This window comes from Populus euphratica, unplaced genomic scaffold (assembly GCF_000495115.2).
Source record: "Populus euphratica unplaced genomic scaffold, PopEup_1.0 scaffold472.1, whole genome shotgun sequence".
NCBI classification, from domain to species: Eukaryota; Viridiplantae; Streptophyta; class Magnoliopsida; order Malpighiales; family Salicaceae; genus Populus; species Populus euphratica.
Window position 1 is genome coordinate 135,346 of NW_011500349.1, and position 18,793 is coordinate 154,138.

General features: G+C 34.5%; 1 pseudogene; it reads right to left on the bottom strand.

The window, feature by feature from the left end:
* Nucleotides 1–7,841: 7,841 nt before the first annotated feature.
* Nucleotides 7,842–10,879, bottom strand: LOC105113930 (probable glucan 1,3-beta-glucosidase A; annotated as a pseudogene).
* Between the last annotated feature and the right edge of the window lie 7,914 nt (nucleotides 10,880–18,793).

Here is an 18,793-nt window from a genome sequence, read left to right on the forward strand (position 1 = left end):
TTGATTGATTTGGGGAGTAACGGTCCGAAGTTTACTTGTAGAGGGGCTGAAAGAAGGGATTATGTGAGAGTATGTGAAAGACTGGATAGATGTTTTGGTAATTCGCAATGGAGAATGAAGTTCCAGGGTGCAAGTGTTATGGTGCTTCCAGGGTTAGATCAGATCACCACCCTGTTCTGGTGGTATTGCAGGAGCAAGACAGGACTTTACAAGGTATGAACAGACCCTTTTGTTTTGAGGCTGCATGGGTTGGGCATGATAATTTCACATCTTTCATCCAGGAGAATTGGAAACATGGAGTGGATTTACCTCACGCGTTGGAAGTGATGACAGCCCTGTTGAAAAGATGGAACAAAGATGTGTTTGGCAACACTTTTATGAGGAAGAAAAGGGTTCTGGCGAGATTAGGGTGAGTCCAGCAAGCTCTAGCAGTTAAAGGAAACAGGTATCTGAACTGTTTAGAGAATCAACTGCTTACGGAGTATCATCAGATACTTAGACAAGAGGAGGTTCATTGGTACCAGAAATCAAGGTGCCAATGGATCACCTTTAGGGATAGGAATGCTTCATATTTCCACATAAAAAATATAATTAGGAGACAAATAAAAAAAATTGGAACATTGAAGAATGCTAATAATCAGTGGGTGTGTGATGAGGATTCTCTGAAAGAGATGGTAAGAGAGTTTTATCAGACGTTGTTCACGAAGGAAGATGGTGTTGAGCAGAGAAGAAGGCTTCAGGGTAATTTTCCTATTATTGAGCAGGGTCAACTAGATCTTTTAGCAAAACCTGTAAAAGATGATGAAATTCAGATAGCTTTATTTGGCATGAAGCCATACAATTGCCCTGGTCCAGACGGGTATCAGCTGTTCTTCTTTCAGTCACAATGGCAAGTGATAGGGCCGACGGTATGTCGCTACATCAGAGGTATTTTTGAAGGTGATTCGAAGTCAGCAGATATCAGCCACTCTCACCAGGTACTGATTCCAAAAGTTCAGGCTCCAAAGTATTGAAGACGTAGTAGTTTTCTTATGATATTGCCCTGTATTTTTTTAATGAAAAGAGTGTACATATAGATTGTAGAGAAACTAATTTACACCTAAACTTAAGGAGTCTGTTACTAAATATAAGAACATTTGAATTTGAAATATGAAATGATGATTTTAAGGTGATCTTAATCCTGATATACGCCCTCAAGATAGGCCACAAGTTGAGAGGCCAATCTTGTTGTGCAAGTGTTGAAATTAGGAACGAGGTAGAGGCTTTGTAAGAAGGTCTGCAAGTTGGTCTGCTGAAGAAACATGAGCCACACGTAGTTTACCAGTTTGAACTTTTTCACGTAAAAAATGATAGTCAATGACCACATGTTTCATCCTGGAATGAAAAATTGGATTTGAGCTTAACTGTGTGGCGCCAACATTATCACAGTAGATGACTGGTTTGGTGATTAGATTAATGTAAAGTTCAGACAATAGTGAATGAATCCAGCATAGTTCAACAACTGTAGTAGTAATAGCTTGATATTCGACTTCAGTTGATGAACGAGCGATAATTTTCTGCTTTTTAGAACTCCATTGGTGATCAGATCAATGTAAAGTTCAGAAAATAGTGAACAAATCCAGCATAGTTCAACAACTATAGTAGTAACAGCTTGATATTCGGCTTCAGTTGATGAACGAGCGACAATTTTCTGCTTTTTAGAACTCCAAGATATGAGATTATTGCCAAGATAAACAAGGTTGACACTAGTGGAGGAGTAATCATCTTTGTTTCCGGCCCAGTCAGCATCAGAAAATGCACGAAGTGATATGGGGGAGTTGCTATGAAGAAGAAGTCCAGTATTAGTTGTGCCACAGAGGTAGCGCAGGATGCGTTTAACAATTTGTCAATGTTCATCTGCTGGTGCATGCATGAACTGAGACATTCGGTTAACAACAAATGACACATCTAGACGTGTGAGCGATAAGTATTGGAGGCTGCCAACTACTATTCTGTATTCAGTAGAATTGAAGAGAGGGGAACCAGAAGACAATGTAAGGGATGAGGAATTGGTTGGCAATGGAGTAAGGACAGGTTTAACTTGTTCTGTGTTTATTTTGGCAAACAGTTCTTGAATGTATCATTGCTGGGAGAGAAGAATACCATTGGGATGGGGAACAACTTCAACACCAAAGAAGTATGAGAGATTGCCAAGATCTTTTAGAGAAAACCTCTCAGTTAGACGAGTAACAAATTGAGACACAAGATCAGCATTGTTACCAGTGAAGATAATATCATCAACGTATACCAAAAGATAAATAAGGTTGGTGCCAATTGCTCGAGTAAACAGTGAAGTGTCAGAATGAGAGTTTGTGAAACCAGCAGCTAGTAGAAATGATCGTAATTCATGATACCATGCTCTTAGAGCTTGTTTAAGGCTGTAGATAGCTTTGTGTAGTTTGCATACATGGCTGGGATGATCAAAATCAATGAAGCCAGGTGGTTGAGCCATGAATACTGTTTCTGAAAGATTGCCTTGAAGGAAAGCATTATTGATATCCAGTTGACGAAGTGACCAACGGTTGGCAACAACAAGACTAAGCACCAGGCGAATTGTTGTTGGCTTTCTAACTAGACTAAATGTTTTAAGGTAATCTACACCTGGTTGTTGATGAAAACCTTTTGCCGCAAGACGGGCCTTATACCTATCAACAGAGCCATTAGAATTCCTTTTAATATGAAATATCCATTTACAGCCTACAATGTTGGTGGTTGTCGTGGGACAGACAAGTTCCCATGTGTCATTACTAACAAGAGCATTATATTCACCTGACATAGCTTTTCTCCAGTTTGGATCTTTGATAGCTTGTGTAATGGAAGTCGGCTATTAAGGTGTGGAGGAGTTAATGTTGTATGAAGATTCAGCTTCTGTATTAGTTTTGTGATATGATTTCTGGCTCTGGTAATCATAAGATGGTTAGGGAGTTGGGCAGAAGTTGTTTGTGAGTCTTGAAAGGGGGGAGTTGTACTTACTGTAGGTTGAGAGATCAATGAAGAAAATGGAGAAGGATCAGCAGCAAGAGACAATTGTGGTGAATGTACTTCAGGAGTACGAGAAGGCGGATGTGCTGGAAGAGATATAGAAACTGTGAGAACAGGTGGAAACCAGGAGACAACTGGTGTGTGAGATGGACAATGTGACATGGATGTGAGACTAGTATAAGGAAAAATTATTTCAACAAATTTTACATGACGAGAAGCATAGGTTTTGGAAGTCTTAGGCACAAAACAGAGATATGCAATTTGTGATAATGAGTAAATAATGAAGACGCAGGGCTTGGATTTCGGTGCTAGCTTATGTGAGGAGTAAGGTCAAAGCCAGATAACATAAGCAACCAAAGCTTTTTAACTTAGAATAGTTTGGTGCAGTTTGGAAAATTAATTCAAAGGGGCTAGAGAACTAGAGTGTTTTGGTAGGCATTCTGTTTATTAAATAGACAGTAGTACTACATGTTTAAGGCCAAAAGGATAATGGAAGGGAGGCATGGGTGAGGAGTGCAAGACCTGTTTCGACAATATGACGATATTGTCTTTTGGAGTAGCCATTCAATTCAGGTGTATGTGGGGGTATTGTGAGGTGAGTGATTCCAGATTTTGAAAGGAAGGTTTTGAGTGCAGAATACTCACCTCCATTATCAGAGTAGAGAGTGACAATTCATTGGTTAAAATAATTCTCAACAATAGATTTATAACTTCGGAAAACATCAAGAACCTCAGATTTTCGCGTTAGAGGATAAAACCAAAGATATTTGGTGAAGTGATCGACAAATATGATGTAGTACTTGAAGCCATTAGAAGATGTTACTGGAAATGTCCAGACATTAGAAAATATAATTTGCAGAGGCTTTGTGGATACTAGAGTAGAAGTAGAGAATGACAATTTATGACTTTTCTTGCAAACACAAGCATTACAAATGAATTCTTTGGTAATAGGAGAGGAGGATTCTAATTGATAATTAGACAAAATGTGTTGTAAAATAGGTAATGCTGGGTGTCCTAAACGATAATGCCAGTTGGTGTACGTAGTTTTGATGGTGAAGAAAGCTAAGATTGGTGCAGACACAGGGTTTAAAGCCGGCCATTCATACACTTCGTCCTTAGTGTTGCCTTGAAACAGAAGTGCCCCGATTGAAGATCCTTAACAAAGAACGAAGATGGTAAGAATTCTAGAGAAACATTGTGAGAATTGTAAAACTGATAGACAAAAATCAAGTTGTGTTTCATAGTTGGCATACAGGGTTTAAAGCCGGCCATTCATACACTCCATCCTTAGTGTTGCCTTGAAACAAAAGTGCCCCCGATTGAAGATCCTTCACAAAGAATGAAGATGGTAAGAATTCTAGGGAAACATTGTTAGAATTGTAAAACTGATAGACAGAAATCAAGTTGCGTTTCATAGTTGGCACACAAAGGACATTAGACAATTTAAAAGTGGAGTGGAGAGAAGAAATGTGTGTAGAACCAGTGTGTGTGATTGAGAGACTGGTACCATCGCCAATCATGACATCATCATGGCCATTGTAAGGGGAGTGGAGTGACAAATTGTCAAGATCTGTAGTCACATGGTGAGAGGCACCACTGTCAAGGAGTCAGGTTGGTTCAGTAGAGGCAGTGTTGGTGACAAAATTAGCTTGTGGCTGCCAAAAAGGGGTGGAATGTTGTGCTGAGGAATGCTCAGTAGCTGAAGACTAAATTGGGATCAATTGAAAGGAGGGACATCATTTGGCTGTGTGACCTTGAATGCCACAAATTTGACAAAAACCGTGATATGGTTTTGATGGAGGTTGATTTTGGCGATAAGGAAAGGTGTTGATTGATGAATGGGAAGGTCTGAAATGGGGGGAACGCCACTGATGAGAAGTGGTATGTGAGGAATAAAAGGGATGAGGATTGTTGAAACGAGGAGCACGCCATGCAAGGGCTGTCTTTTGCATGGGATTAGCTGTAATGGGAAAGGACGTAACCATGGTATCTGTTGTTGCATGTGCTTCAAACGAGAGAAGTTTTTCATGCAGCTCATTAAATGAGATGGGTGTGTCACGAGCTTGGATTGCGCGAATGAGTTCCTTGTATTCAACTCCCAAGCCATCGAGATCTTCCGAATTGACTGGTGCACCTAGGATAGCAAGTTCATCAGCATGTGTTTTAATGGAATGAAGAAACTCAGTGATGGTTTGGGTGTCTTTGGTTGGGTTTTTAAGTTTGTTCTTGACTTGTTAGATGTGACCACGAAAAGGTTTTGTATATGTGTTAGTAAGGATGTTCCATGCTTTCCTTGCAGTACCTGCACATGCAATGAAAGGAATGATGGTGGGTGAGAGAGAGCTGATGATGGCATTTAGCAAAAGTTGATCCTGTCGAATCCAAAGTTTGTGAGAGGGATTTGGGAACGTGTGGTTGTATGTAGTGATAGTGTTTGGAGGGTATTGAACCATCAATATATCCAATAAAATCATATCCAATGAACAGCGTTTCAAATTGAAGTTTTCAAGAGATATAATTTGTAGAAGTTAGTTTAAAAGGTGTTTGAGCAATGGTATTGATGGTAATGAGAGAGACCTCACAGTAAATATCTGAGGAGTTGGTTGGTGTGGTCATGTTTTTGTGTTTGGGAAGCCAGAAAAATTTAGTATTGTTGAGACTGTTATTTAGCGAAAAGAAAAGAAACTAATGAAGGAGAACCTTGGATTGCTCTGATACTACGAAGACATTGTAGTTTTCTTATGATATTGCCCTGTGTTTCATTAATAAAAAGAATATACATATAGATTATAGAGAAACTAATTTACATCTAAACTTAAAAAGTCTACTACTAAATGCAAGAACATTTGAATTGAAAATATGAAAAAGTGATCTTAATCCTGATAAGTATTTTCATCAGTTTTGACCTATTGGGCTCTGTAACCTAACCTTTAAAATTGTGATAAAGGTTTTGGTGAACCGACTCAAACATCTAATGCTGAAGTTGATCATTGAGTTTCAGAGTAGCTTTGTGCCGGGAAGGCATATTACGGACAACATAATCGTAGCACAGGAGGTTATACATTCTATGCGGAAGATGAAAGGAAGGCGAGCATTATGGCTATCAAGGTGGATCTCGAAAAGGCATATGATCGATTGCGTTGAGACTTTATTAGAGAAACACTCACAGAAGCAAGGCTGCCGAATGATGTGGTGGAGCTCATTATGAAGTGCATAGAATCCGCTTCTCCAAGTGTTAAGTGGAATGGAAGGCCAACCCCAAAGTTTCGACCGACACGAGGCGTAAGACAGGGAGACCCATTACCCCCCTATATTTTTGTCTTGTGCCTTGAAAAATTGTCGAAAATAATTAACAGGGAGGTGGATAATGGATCCTGGAGACCGTTCAGAGTGAACAAACGGAGTCCGAGTGTTTCGCATTTATGTTTTGAAGATGATATGCTTCTCTTTGCTGAGGCCAATGATTTGTCTTGAGGCTTTTAGTGCGGCATCAGGCCAAAAGGTTAGTGTGTCTAAGACCAGGATATTCTTCTCAAAGAATGTCACAGCTTACCTAGCCTACAACACCAGCAGGATGAGTGGGTTTAAGACCACAGATGACTTTGGCAAATATCTAGGTATTCCTTTGCTTCATCAGCGGGTTACTAAATAAACTTACAGCTATCTTATTGATAATTTACAGAAGAAGTTAGCTGGCTGGAAGTCTAATAACTTATCCCTAGCTGGGAAAATTACACTTTGCAAATTGGTACTGTCCACAGTACCTCTTTATCTGATGCAGTCGGCCATGCTCGCTAAAAGCATTTGCTACGAAATACAAAAAATCTGTAGGAGATTTATTTGGGGTCAGAAGGATGGAAGAGATAAAATTCATCTAGTCAAGTGGGAGACTATGTGCCGCCTTAAGTTGATGGTGGTCTGGGATTAAGAAGAAGGGAAACTATGAATAAGGCTTTCATTATGAATTGGCGTGGGGTATCATACAGGACAGTAGAAGTTTATGGGTGAGAGTATTAAAAGCCAAGTATATGAAGCATCTTGATCAGATGGATCAGGTTCACACTAAGGGGAAGGATTCAAGTTTGTGGAAGGAAATATGCAAAGTGTGGCCTCAGATAACGCAAGGCTTGAACTGGGCTAGGGGAAGTGGAAGAAATGTTCGGTTTTGGAGGGACTCTTTGTTGGAGGGCTATGGCCCCTTACTCTCTCTTGCAACTCAGGATATTCCTGAGGATTTTGTTAATTGTTCTGTTGTGGATATGTTGGAGGATGACAAACACTGGAAGTGGGGTAGTTTTGCTCATTTACTTCATGTTCAGGTAGTGATGCTGCTGGCTGGATATCCCCCTCCCTCTCAAAACATGAAACAGTTGCTCACAAGGCTGTTTTGACGAATGAAGTAACATGGAGGCGAAAGATTGCAGTGTTTACCGGTTTGGAGTTAGCCTGGTCAAAGGGATATCGGAAATTAATTTTGGAATCGGACTCTGCTATTGTTATGGATCTTATCACTAAAGATAAAATAAATATTGACAGGAATTACTGTCTTATCATGAAAGCTAGGAACCTGTTAGCAAAGGAGGAGGTTCAGACGACTCATGTTTGCAGGGAAGGAAATTCTGTAGCAGATTGATTAGCCAATTATGGTTTAACAAAACAGGAATTTTTGTATTCCTGATAATCCATCTGCGGGTGTTTTTACCTCTTTGTATTATGATTTTATTGGGTCAACTGGTACTCGTTTAATTTAGTTGGGCGCTTCTCTCTGAATTTCAGAAAAAAAAAAAAACTTCCTTCCATAAAACCAAACAAGATAACAGTGATACTTTTAAGTAATTTTTTTTTTTTTTATCAACCTTGCTTATTAATTAACAGAAAAACGAGTACGCTTGGCTTTGCAAGCCCAGAAGTAGCCCTAAAGCCTGATACTACTACTAAATTAATAGCCATGGTGAGAATCTAGAGCTTTATATAGTTGTTCTCAATCATCCATTTGAGACTCCAGTGGTCAGCTGCACACTTATAAGCCCAATATGCCCATCCAAATGTGGCAAGCCCATAGACATCCAGTTGAGCCTTGGCAAAGTTCTGGTAATCTTGCATCGATGCTCCCTGAGCTGCCCATTCTCCAGTCCATTCCCCTGCAAAATTTCATTCAACAATCAACATTGTTTTTTGAACTAATACAGTTAATGGTAGACCAAACTAAGGATATTAAAAATAAAAATTTATCTGTCTTGATTGCAGAAAATCTGGTTTTGGACTTGCCTACAAAACTGAGGGGGCCATTTGTAGTTGTCACAGTTGTTAGAGCACTAGCTCGCTGATTATAGATGTAGTCAATGTTCTGTTGGGGATTCATGTTATTGAATGAATTTGAAAATAGGTTGTAATAATGCACATCAATGACTACACGTTTGAGACCGCTTGCAAATGAAAGGAGCTCTTTGGAGTCAGCAGGCCCTAGTCGATTTGAGAGTATCACATAAGCATTTTCAGAGTGCTTCCTTACGGCATCATACCCAGTTTGATAATACTTTATTAGGGTGTCTAGATTGACTCCCGGGGCCAACGGTTCATTCATCAATTCAATTGCGGCAAGACTTGGTTTGTTGGCATACCTGCTTATTTGCACTCTGTATTAGAACTCAGGGAAACTTCCATAACCGCGCTTTTGATTTCGGTGAATCTATCCTACGGGAAAAAAAGAAGAAGAAAATCTTATTAGTAATGTTAAACCTTTCTGCAAGGAAGTCTATGACAGCCACCGTTTCCTGAATGTTTGATTCTCCCCATTCCTGATACCCATCTCGTGTTGCGCTATGATCATTGCCATTTTGTGAAGCTTGAACTGCATGCAAATCAACGATGACCTTCAGGCCGTATTTCCTGCATAAAAATATATAAATAATGATCATAGTTATATTTAGCACCTATTCAGAAAAAAAGTAGCCAAAAACAATATTAAACCGTTAATTGATTTCAATTAGTAAATGATACTCACTGTGCCCATGCGAAAGCATTGTCTAAGGCTTTCAAAGAGCCACCAAACCGTTAATTGATTTCAATTAGTAAATGGTACTCACTGTGCCCATGCGAAAGCATTTTCTAAGGCTTTCAAAGAGCCACTAACAAAAGGTTTCGGTGGCGTGGGATCACTGGCGATCCACCATCCAACTGGAATTCTGACAGCATTAAGACTATTTTCTGACATGAAGCGGAAGTCCTCTTCAGTGATGTAAGAGTTCCAGTGATCCTAGGATGAACAAATTTGCAAGTTATGCACGATTTAATTATTCCTCTAGTTTATATAATGCTAGAGCAGACATCTCTTCTCTTGTATACGTTACGGGTTAAAAGTTTTACCTGCAAGACCTGGGGAGCTCCTGTCTGGGCCATAACCATTTGTGAGTTGATATTCACCTCGTAAGGAATTGACAGTAGTCATTTTGAATACTGATGGATCGCTGTCGTCCCAACCTGAGCCGACATAATCTGCAGTTACCAATGTCTCTGATGATGCCTGATTACACAACGGGAGCAAAGTAATTCTTCATTTAATGTGGATAATTTACTTAACTGATCATGTCTAGCTATGCCTCAGACAGCACATTGATCCAAAGTGTTGATCATAGCCATGATCACTATTCACTAGCATGTACACAACTGTTCTATAACCGATAAGAGCCTAGATTCACTGGAAATCATGCTTGAGTCTACATACACCCTGTCCATAGTATTCCAGTGGGAAAATTTACCATTACCCTAAACTAAACTAATCCAGACAAAGTTCCAGAGCCCAAATTACAATAGAAGTGAAGTTAACAGTTCTGTTGTTATAAAAGAAAATGTTAAGCAATACCTGAATGAACTGTCCATTTGATGCTTGGAGGCGAACTCGATTCCGGTCATCGTTATTTCTTATAATCTGGAATGCTTGTGAGTTTCCAACAGTATCTGAAACTGCTGTTACTTTGTCTCCTTGATCCTCCAGCCCCACAAACTGCTTGTTGAACACTCTAAAGTTGATGTCTCATTGATCCTCCACAACTGTGTAAGAAAGCAACAGAAAAGTAATGGACATGCAAACATGATATTGCAATCATAGACAATCACAGAAAAGTGAATAGTCCTAGCTAGATATTTTCAAAGCCAAAGAAAAGGTCAAATAGTAGACTAATTATGAACGAAGTCTAGCTAGATCATTATCTTAAAGATCTTACTCTGAACGTTTCCCAGCCAGAGGCTGAGGGCCGGTTGGCTACTAGGACGGTCCCACCTCCATTTTCAGAGCTAAGATACTTCTGCAGCTTTGTGGACAAGAACTGCACTTGAGTTCCATCCTACAGTAAATTTGAACAGAAAAATGGTTTAGCAACAATAAAAGACTCGTATATAAGAAAATTTCAGCTTTAAGAATAGCAGTAAATATTTAAGACCAACACTTTCTGTTATTGTTCTCCGATGTTCATGAAAAGCATCTACCGGCAAAAGAAAAGAAAAGAAAAGAAAAAAAGCTACTTTGATCTTTCTTGTACTAAGATGTCCAATGAGGTCTTAAGGGAGTGAGGTTTTTGCTAGAGAGATTAATTTAATGTTTTGGTGGGTGGTTCATACACGAGGCATGGGTGATATATAAGTTGATCGATGTTCTTGAATATCATAAAGTTAAAAATAAGATTACCAGGAGATCATTGTTCGGCATCCCATCATAGAGAGAAGGTTTCATCCACCCTTCAGTAACAAGCCAGTTTCCTAAATTCACAGCTTTAAATAGCTGTGCAAGATAAAGAGGGGAGAACACGAAGAAAAGAGTAGCGAAGATAAAGAAATAGTAAGCCATTATTCGCTCTCTTTTTAATGAAAGGATTTAAGGTTGTAATACATTGAAGAGAAATATATATAGAAGTAGACATGTAAATATTTGAAGAAGGCTTTGGTATTTGGGTTTGGGACCCTTGACGAAGACTTTGGTATTTAGGGCCTTGCCGTTTTCTATTTGTTATTAACAAATTATTAATTAGAGTAATCCGCATATATGTGTTTAGTTTATTAATCAATGATGTTCTAGAACCTATACACATTAATGAGGTTTTTGAGTATTAACAGTCAGTAATTACATATTTATATGAATATTCTATTCTTTAAAGCTCAAGAAGCATATGGAAGACACACAACACTTGCAAGATAGTTTTTTTAATGAAGTTTAGGGATTTTTGGATGATAAAACCTGTGATTTTTAAGTAAAAAATTATAATAAATAAGAGAATAAGTTTTAGATTTTAAGAATAAGAGTGTTTTCTTTTTATTTTTATATGATAACTATTTAATAATTAAAGTATAAATACTTAGAGAATAAAAATTATAAACCTTGTACCTAGATGGTTAAAGGGGTATTTATAACTCTTAACCTTGTCATGTTGCTAGAATAGAGGAGTTGGAAAATCATTTTCTTTTGATAACATTAACGAGAGATAAATATTATTTACACAATATTAAATAGAAGACAAATATCTCTCACACTATATTAATGAGAGATAAATATCACTGACATAATATTAATGACGATGAAAATATGGTAGGTTCTTAGAAGACTTTTATATATTTAGGAGTATAAAAAGATAACACACTATATTAATGAGAGATAAATATCATTGACATAATATTAACGACGATGAAAATATGGTAGGTTTTTAGAAGACTTTTATATATTTAGAAGTATAAAAAGATGAATATTCCTGATATTAATATTTTATGTTGAAAGTCATAAACAAACAAAGCCTTATAGCCTATCATAAAGCTTATAATGCTCATCAGACCCATATCTACTTGGACTTGGTATGATACCAAGCCTTTGGGTGATGAGTCTGGTAGCTTGCTAGACCTATATTTATTTAGATTCAGCATTTAGCTAAACTCAAAGATATTAGGTTTAACAGTTCATCACACCCGTATATACTTGGGCTTAAGGTGTAGCTGAACCCAATGATGTTGAGTTTAGCAGTTTGTCAGGTTCGTGTTCATTTAGGCTCAACGCGTTGTTAAACCTTAAGATGTTGGGTTAATAGCTCACTAGATCCATCTATAGTTGGGATCAACACGTAACTAAACTCAATAATGTTTGACTTGATAACTTGCCAGACCCATATATATTTGGGCTTAGCACGTTGCTAAACTCAATGATATTAGGTCTAGAAGTTCACTAAACCTATATGTACTTGAGCTTCGTGCATAACTGAACCTAAAGATGTTGGGCCTAACAGCTCGTTAGACCTATATATACTTAGCTCAATGCGTAGCTGAACGTAAGGATGTTGGGTCTAGTAGTTTTAGCAAAATTATATGTAGCGGCTAGTTGAACATAATGACATTAGATCTGGTAGCTCACCAAACCTATATGTATTTGGGCTCATCGCATAGTTGAACCTAATAACGTTGGGTCTGGTAGCTCTTCAAACTCATGTTTATTAGGGCTCAACAGGTAGTTGAGCCCAAAAATATTGGGTATGGCAGTTTGCTAGACTCATATGTACATAGGCTCAGTGAGTAGCTGAACTTTAAAGATGTTGTGTTTAGTAGCTTGTTGATTCCATATCTACTTGAGCTCAATGCATAACTAAACTCGATAATGTTTGGTTTGGAAGCTTGCCAAACTTATATTTAATTTAACTCAGCACTAAACATAACCTAAGAATGTTAAACTTGGAAGCAAGTCAGTCCTATATCATCTAGGCTTGATATTCTACCAAGCCTAAAGATGTTTGCTTATCACCTTGCCTTTAGCCCTTTTAAATATAAACAAGCTAAAATAAAATTTTAAAATATATTGATCTATTAGTAACTCTTCAAGTCTTTATGTAATAAATACACAGATTTGAAAGGTTTTAAGCTTTAATAAAAAAAAAATTACCTTCCATTTGATTTGAAAGGTTTTAAGCTTTAATAAAAGAATTTTTACCTTCCATTTGAGATAGGTTATCCTAAGTAAAATTGTTAGGATTTTTATTGCCAATAATTCTCCTTATTAAAAAAAGTCTCGTGGGAAATAAAATAGTGGTGTGCATTTAATGCAATAATTAAGTAGGTTTTTGGAGATCTATGGTGACATAGAATGTTATTCATCCAACGATAAAGATGAAACGTTATTTCCTTTATAACCCTAGATGCTCTATCTTTTATTCTTTTCTTTTACTTTCATTCTTGTAATTTCTTAATAAAAATAAATTGTTGAACAAGCTTTGAGTGAGACTGCTCTTTATATCAAGAAAAACTATCATTTTAAGTATTACCTACCTTAACCTTCTTTCTTTTTTCCTTTTTATCAGAAAAATTGATTTTGGAAGAGTTAGATTTAACCCTAAAAATAAGAATATTGCTTTTTTTGACGTTGAGTTTAGCTTTCTACTTCAAACTTAAAGAAACAATAGAGGATAAATTGGGCCTTAAAACTAGAGGGTTGGAACTCTAGTGTCCACTTCTAGAAAAAGAAAAGGTAGTTATCAACATTGAAGAAGCCCTTCCTCTAATACCTCTAGGCAACCTCGGGAGAGAGAGAAGTTACATCAAGCCCCCAAGCATTGTACACCTAGCACCCTAACCATAAATGAGGTGACTTTTATAAATGGTCAACAACCACAAGAGTATATGGCTTAACTACCTTCTAAGGCTGAAAGAATTAGCCAATTGATTTTGGCACCACCCAAGGATATTTGAAATCATTACCCCTATATGTATATATGAGTTAGGGCATACCTTCCCTTTTCAAGGGTTTGTGAGGGAAGTTTTTCAATATTATAGGTTAGTCCCACGCTAGCTGCCTCCCAATTGATGAATGATTTTGTTTACCTTTGACAAGTTTATGAAGCTTGTTGGAATCAAGCCTGTTGTAAATATCTTTAGGACTTGCTATCATTTGATTGCTAACATTGATGATGGTAATCATGTGTATTGGTTTTTTTACCTTCACCAACAAAACCACTAGATCCATGAAGAGGACCTTGCAAGGCAACCTATGTATTTTAAAAAGAGAAAGGGGAGGTGACTAATAATAAAATATAATAGGATGGTCAACCCAAAGATAAGATGCAAGAAGTCTTATGTTGTTCCTACTATTAGAGAGTATCTCCCCATGAGGTGAACAATAGGCCCTATTTGAGCTTAAATGAGGAAAAAACATGTGTTACGTTGGCCTCTACCTCAATCGAGTATAATGTCAATAAAATAGCAAAATGACATTTCAAGACCTTGTTGCAAAGTATTCACCTTCTTTATCTCTTGTTTTTGTGCATCTAAATATTCATTTCTAACTTAATTTTTGTATAGGTTTAACAATTAAAAAAGAACGAGAAACTTCAGCAAGGTCTTTAGAAGAGAGTTTGTTTACATTGAGGAGAGGATCTTCATCTTTTGACTTAAGTGGAGTGAGGACTAAAGTAGAGATTGAAAACAATCTCATAGACATAGATTCACTTTCTGCTCTTAAGAAAACTATTCTCGAGGAAGAGTTTTACACAAGTTTTTTCAAATTTTTATGCACTCTTTCTCGCCTTATTTTTAGTGTTTTCCTTTTTTTTATTATTCTTTGGTTTTCTTTTCAAATCTATAACTTAGATTCACTTGGTTGAGAGATTATTGAGTCCTTTTATTATGGTTCAAAGACCTTGTTTAAAAGTGCATCGAAATTAAGGTAGTGGTGTTGGAATCTTGAAAAGTATAACGCAAACACCTTAGTTGTATAAAATAAGAAGCAATAAAACTTTAAAACAAAAGATTCATTATTGACAATAACCAAGTGTTATTACTTTAAAGTGTTTCAACAAGTAAATACCCTTTTTTATTTTAATTCAAACATAGATATTTTTATTTTTAGTATTCATGCTAGAACTTTGATTTGATATCAATTACAAGTTTAAATATACACTTAGTATACATGCTAAGATTCTATTATTATATTTATATTGAAAACATTATTTCCATAAATTTTTATTTTGCATGCTTATAGATTTAAATTTGTATGAACTCTAAGTTTTCCTTGAATATCTCTTTATGTTTTGAATTCTCTAGTTATGATAAACTAAATATTCTTAGTTATTAGTTTAATACAAAACATTTTTAAAAACATTATTATTAAAAACAAAAAATAAAAATTACTCTAAGCATCCTATAGTTACTACATTTTACACTTTACCTTCATTGTTTTGAAAATTATATAAAACATCCTCGTTCAATAAAAATTCTCAAATTGAGTGAAATGATCAAAATAACATCTCATCATCACCTAAAATTCTAGAAAATCAAAGTTTAAGTTGTTTGTAATCAATTATCTTGGAAATGATGTGTATGTTTATTTCATTAGTTTGATATAATCCAAGTAATACTAAAAGATCTGTTAGAGGTTCCAGTTGATCAAGTGATAAGACTTAAGATTAATAAGTTCAAAAAGACTTTCAATAGACTTCTTTAAGATAAATGAGCTAAGATGGACTTTAAGAAGATATTAAATAATAAAGTACAAATCTTAATTAATTTAATTCATGTTCAAGAAGGGCTTGTAAGTTGGAATTTAAATATTACAAAAAGAATGGAATAAGAAGATTCAAATATGGTAATTTTGACCTCTCATTGTTATTGTTGTCATGATTAGAGCTACAAAATCACCATGAATTTAGGAAAAAACTATTTTTAATAAAGAAATTAGTATTCTTGATTGGACTTACAAAATCTTTGAATAATTAATCAACTTTATTATAATTTTATACTACTCATTCGTGTCTCTTTATAGGTGTAAAGTAAAAGTAATTATCGCGTATAACTTTAGTTCCCTAAGGTAGGTTCTTGTTGGGTTAAATTGTAAATTATTTAAATTTGATTTTAGCATATCATGAAAGGTGTCTGTATTAATTGGTATAAGAATTGTGCTATTATCATGTTATATCTCTTTAATCTTTAGTTTATATCATTACTTGATTTTCTTTCTTTCTAGTTTTAGATATGGTCTTTTTTTCTCTTAAAAAAAGAGAGTATATTCTTCTCTTATTATTTGAAAGTTTGAATCAAACCTTGTATTAAAGAAATTATTTTTCTTAGATTCTTGATTTTGTCGAAAAATTAAAAAAAAATATTGATCTTCATCTTCTATCTTTCTTAACCTCAACCTATAGTAAAAAAAAAAAAATTATTCTTATTGAATTGTATGTATAAAAAAGAGAAAAAATTGAAGGAAAAATTACAAGTATAGATTGCATGGACAACTTAGGGCATAACTAAATACATGCCCTTGAATTTTAGGATTGGCTGAAAGTTTATTGATTTTACCAAATAGGTACATACCAAATCTTGGTATTGCCGAATTGAATTCTTGTTTTCTTGGATTATCTTGTCTTATTTAATTTAAATTTAGTTAGTATAGATCTTTCTTACTATCTTAATTGTTCCTCTCTTTTTTTTTTAATTCTTGAAGTTGAATCTTCGCTTGTTAAATTAGTTGGTTTTCTTTAAATCTTTAATATAAAATCCATTGCTTTTATTTGTGTTTTTTTCATCATTATATTTCTCATGAATTTACATTGCTATTTGTAAATTTGTCCTCAAGTTTTGTTTTGATTAGTTTCATATACTCCTTGATTCTTAAGTCTTTATTATTATAAAATCATTATGTTATAATTTGTTAAGTTACCTTTAAGAACTTAAGTAAAGGAGTAGCAAGGTAAAGGACACAATAAGATTATTAGAGTGAAAAGCCTGATTGAATTGTGTGAAACATGAGTGGAGCGATATTAAATCAAGTATAAACACATTTGGAAATATATGAGGAAATTTTTTATTGCTACTAACCTTTATTATAAGTATTCACAATGTCTTTAAAAAATATGACACAATTAAAGGCAAAGGATCTTCTAGAAAGATAATATAGGTTGGAGGTAACGATAGAAGCTTTGATGAGAAAGATGGATAAACTAAGTATTGAGATTATTAGTGGACATGATATTCCTAGTTATAATGAAAAAGAGGTTAAAAAGTCTACTAGACAATCACTTTCTCCTTCACGTAAAAGTATAGTTGAAAACTCTGATGATGATATAGTTAATCATAAAAAAAGTCTTGTACACACTAAAATCTTATATATGACATGATCAAGGAGGGAGTTTGATAGTAGATTTTGTCCAAATAAAGAATTCAACCAAATGATGATTTTTTATAATCACGATAGTTTAGATTGTGATTTGGGTAGCATAAAACTTAAAATTATAGATTTTAGAGAAAGAATTATCCAAAGGCTTATTTGGACTAGAAAAAGAAGGTGGAATTTGTATTTAATTTCTATTGATATTTAAAGAAAAAGAAAGTAAAACTAGTTGTAGTTGAATTCACTAATTATGCTATTATTTGATGGAATCAACTTACAAGTAGAAGACGTGATGAAAAAAGAGATTGACATAAGAGAGAGGATGAAAGCAATCATGAGAAAAAGATTTTTCCCTAATCATTACTATATGGAAGTATATAACATGTTCCATATATAACATGTTACAATTTTCATCTCAGGGTTCTAAAAGTGTTTATGAGTATTTTAAGCAGATGAAAATATTTATAATTAAAGTTAATATTTCTAAAGATAAGAAAGCCACAATAAATAGATTTTTAAATGGTTTAGTATATTGTTAATATAATATTATTTAGAAATTATATATATATATATATATATATATATATATATATTTAGGGCTATACTAGTTAGTTACTTGGAATCCCTTTAGGTTTAGAAGTTGAATGTTAGATGAGATAATGTAATGCACAAACAAAACCAATAACAATACTTAAAGTTATTGAACCTTTATATATTAAAAAATAAGTTGTGAAAATAAAAAAAAAATGTTTAGTAGAAACATGAGTGAAAAATTAAGTGCTTTAGATGTTAAAAACATGAGTATTATATAACTCATGCTTCGCCACATGTTGCATTTTTTTTTAATAAGGAATTTAGATATATAGGTTTTTTAACAATGAAAGTCAATAAAGATTATAATTGCATAATAAAACATTGTCTTGACTGTTATGGTCTAAGTGTGTGTGTGTGTGTTTGTGTTAAAAAAGTATTTTAAAAAAAATTGAATTTTTTTACTTCAAATTAATTTTTTTGTGATTTTGAATTGTTTTGATATGATGATATCAAAAAAATTTTAAAAATTACAAATAATTTATTTTGATATATTTTAGAAGAAAAATCATTTAAAAAGCATTATGTTCTAAAATCTCAAAAGGATTGAGAATTTTATATTTTATAACTTGATATAAAATTTAAAGAGAGGGGGGATCATTTCAATCTAGGCCGAAACATGAATAAAAAAATCAAATTCAACCCAATTTGATTCTTGATATATACATCAACCTCTAAACGGTTAATTAATCATATTTGAGGTATCCTCTTAATAACATTATTAGCAAAAATACTTTACAAATTAATATAGTTAGAATTTCTTTTGAAAATTAGCAATCAATCATATTTCAAACCTTAAGGTATTTTTTTAATAACATTATCAGAAAAAATATTTTACAAATTAATATAGTTAGAATTTTTTTTTGAAAAATAGCACACTTTAGTTGGCTATGCTAATATATATATTATCAACGTGCTACTTTTTTTAAAAAAAAAAAATCATTCCATGTTGAGCAAAGATGGAAGGAATGCAATCACCTTGTCCTATTTAGGTGTTGAAAGAGTATGTTAACGCTTAATCTTGGACCAAGCTTTTCAATATAAAAACTTTAGACA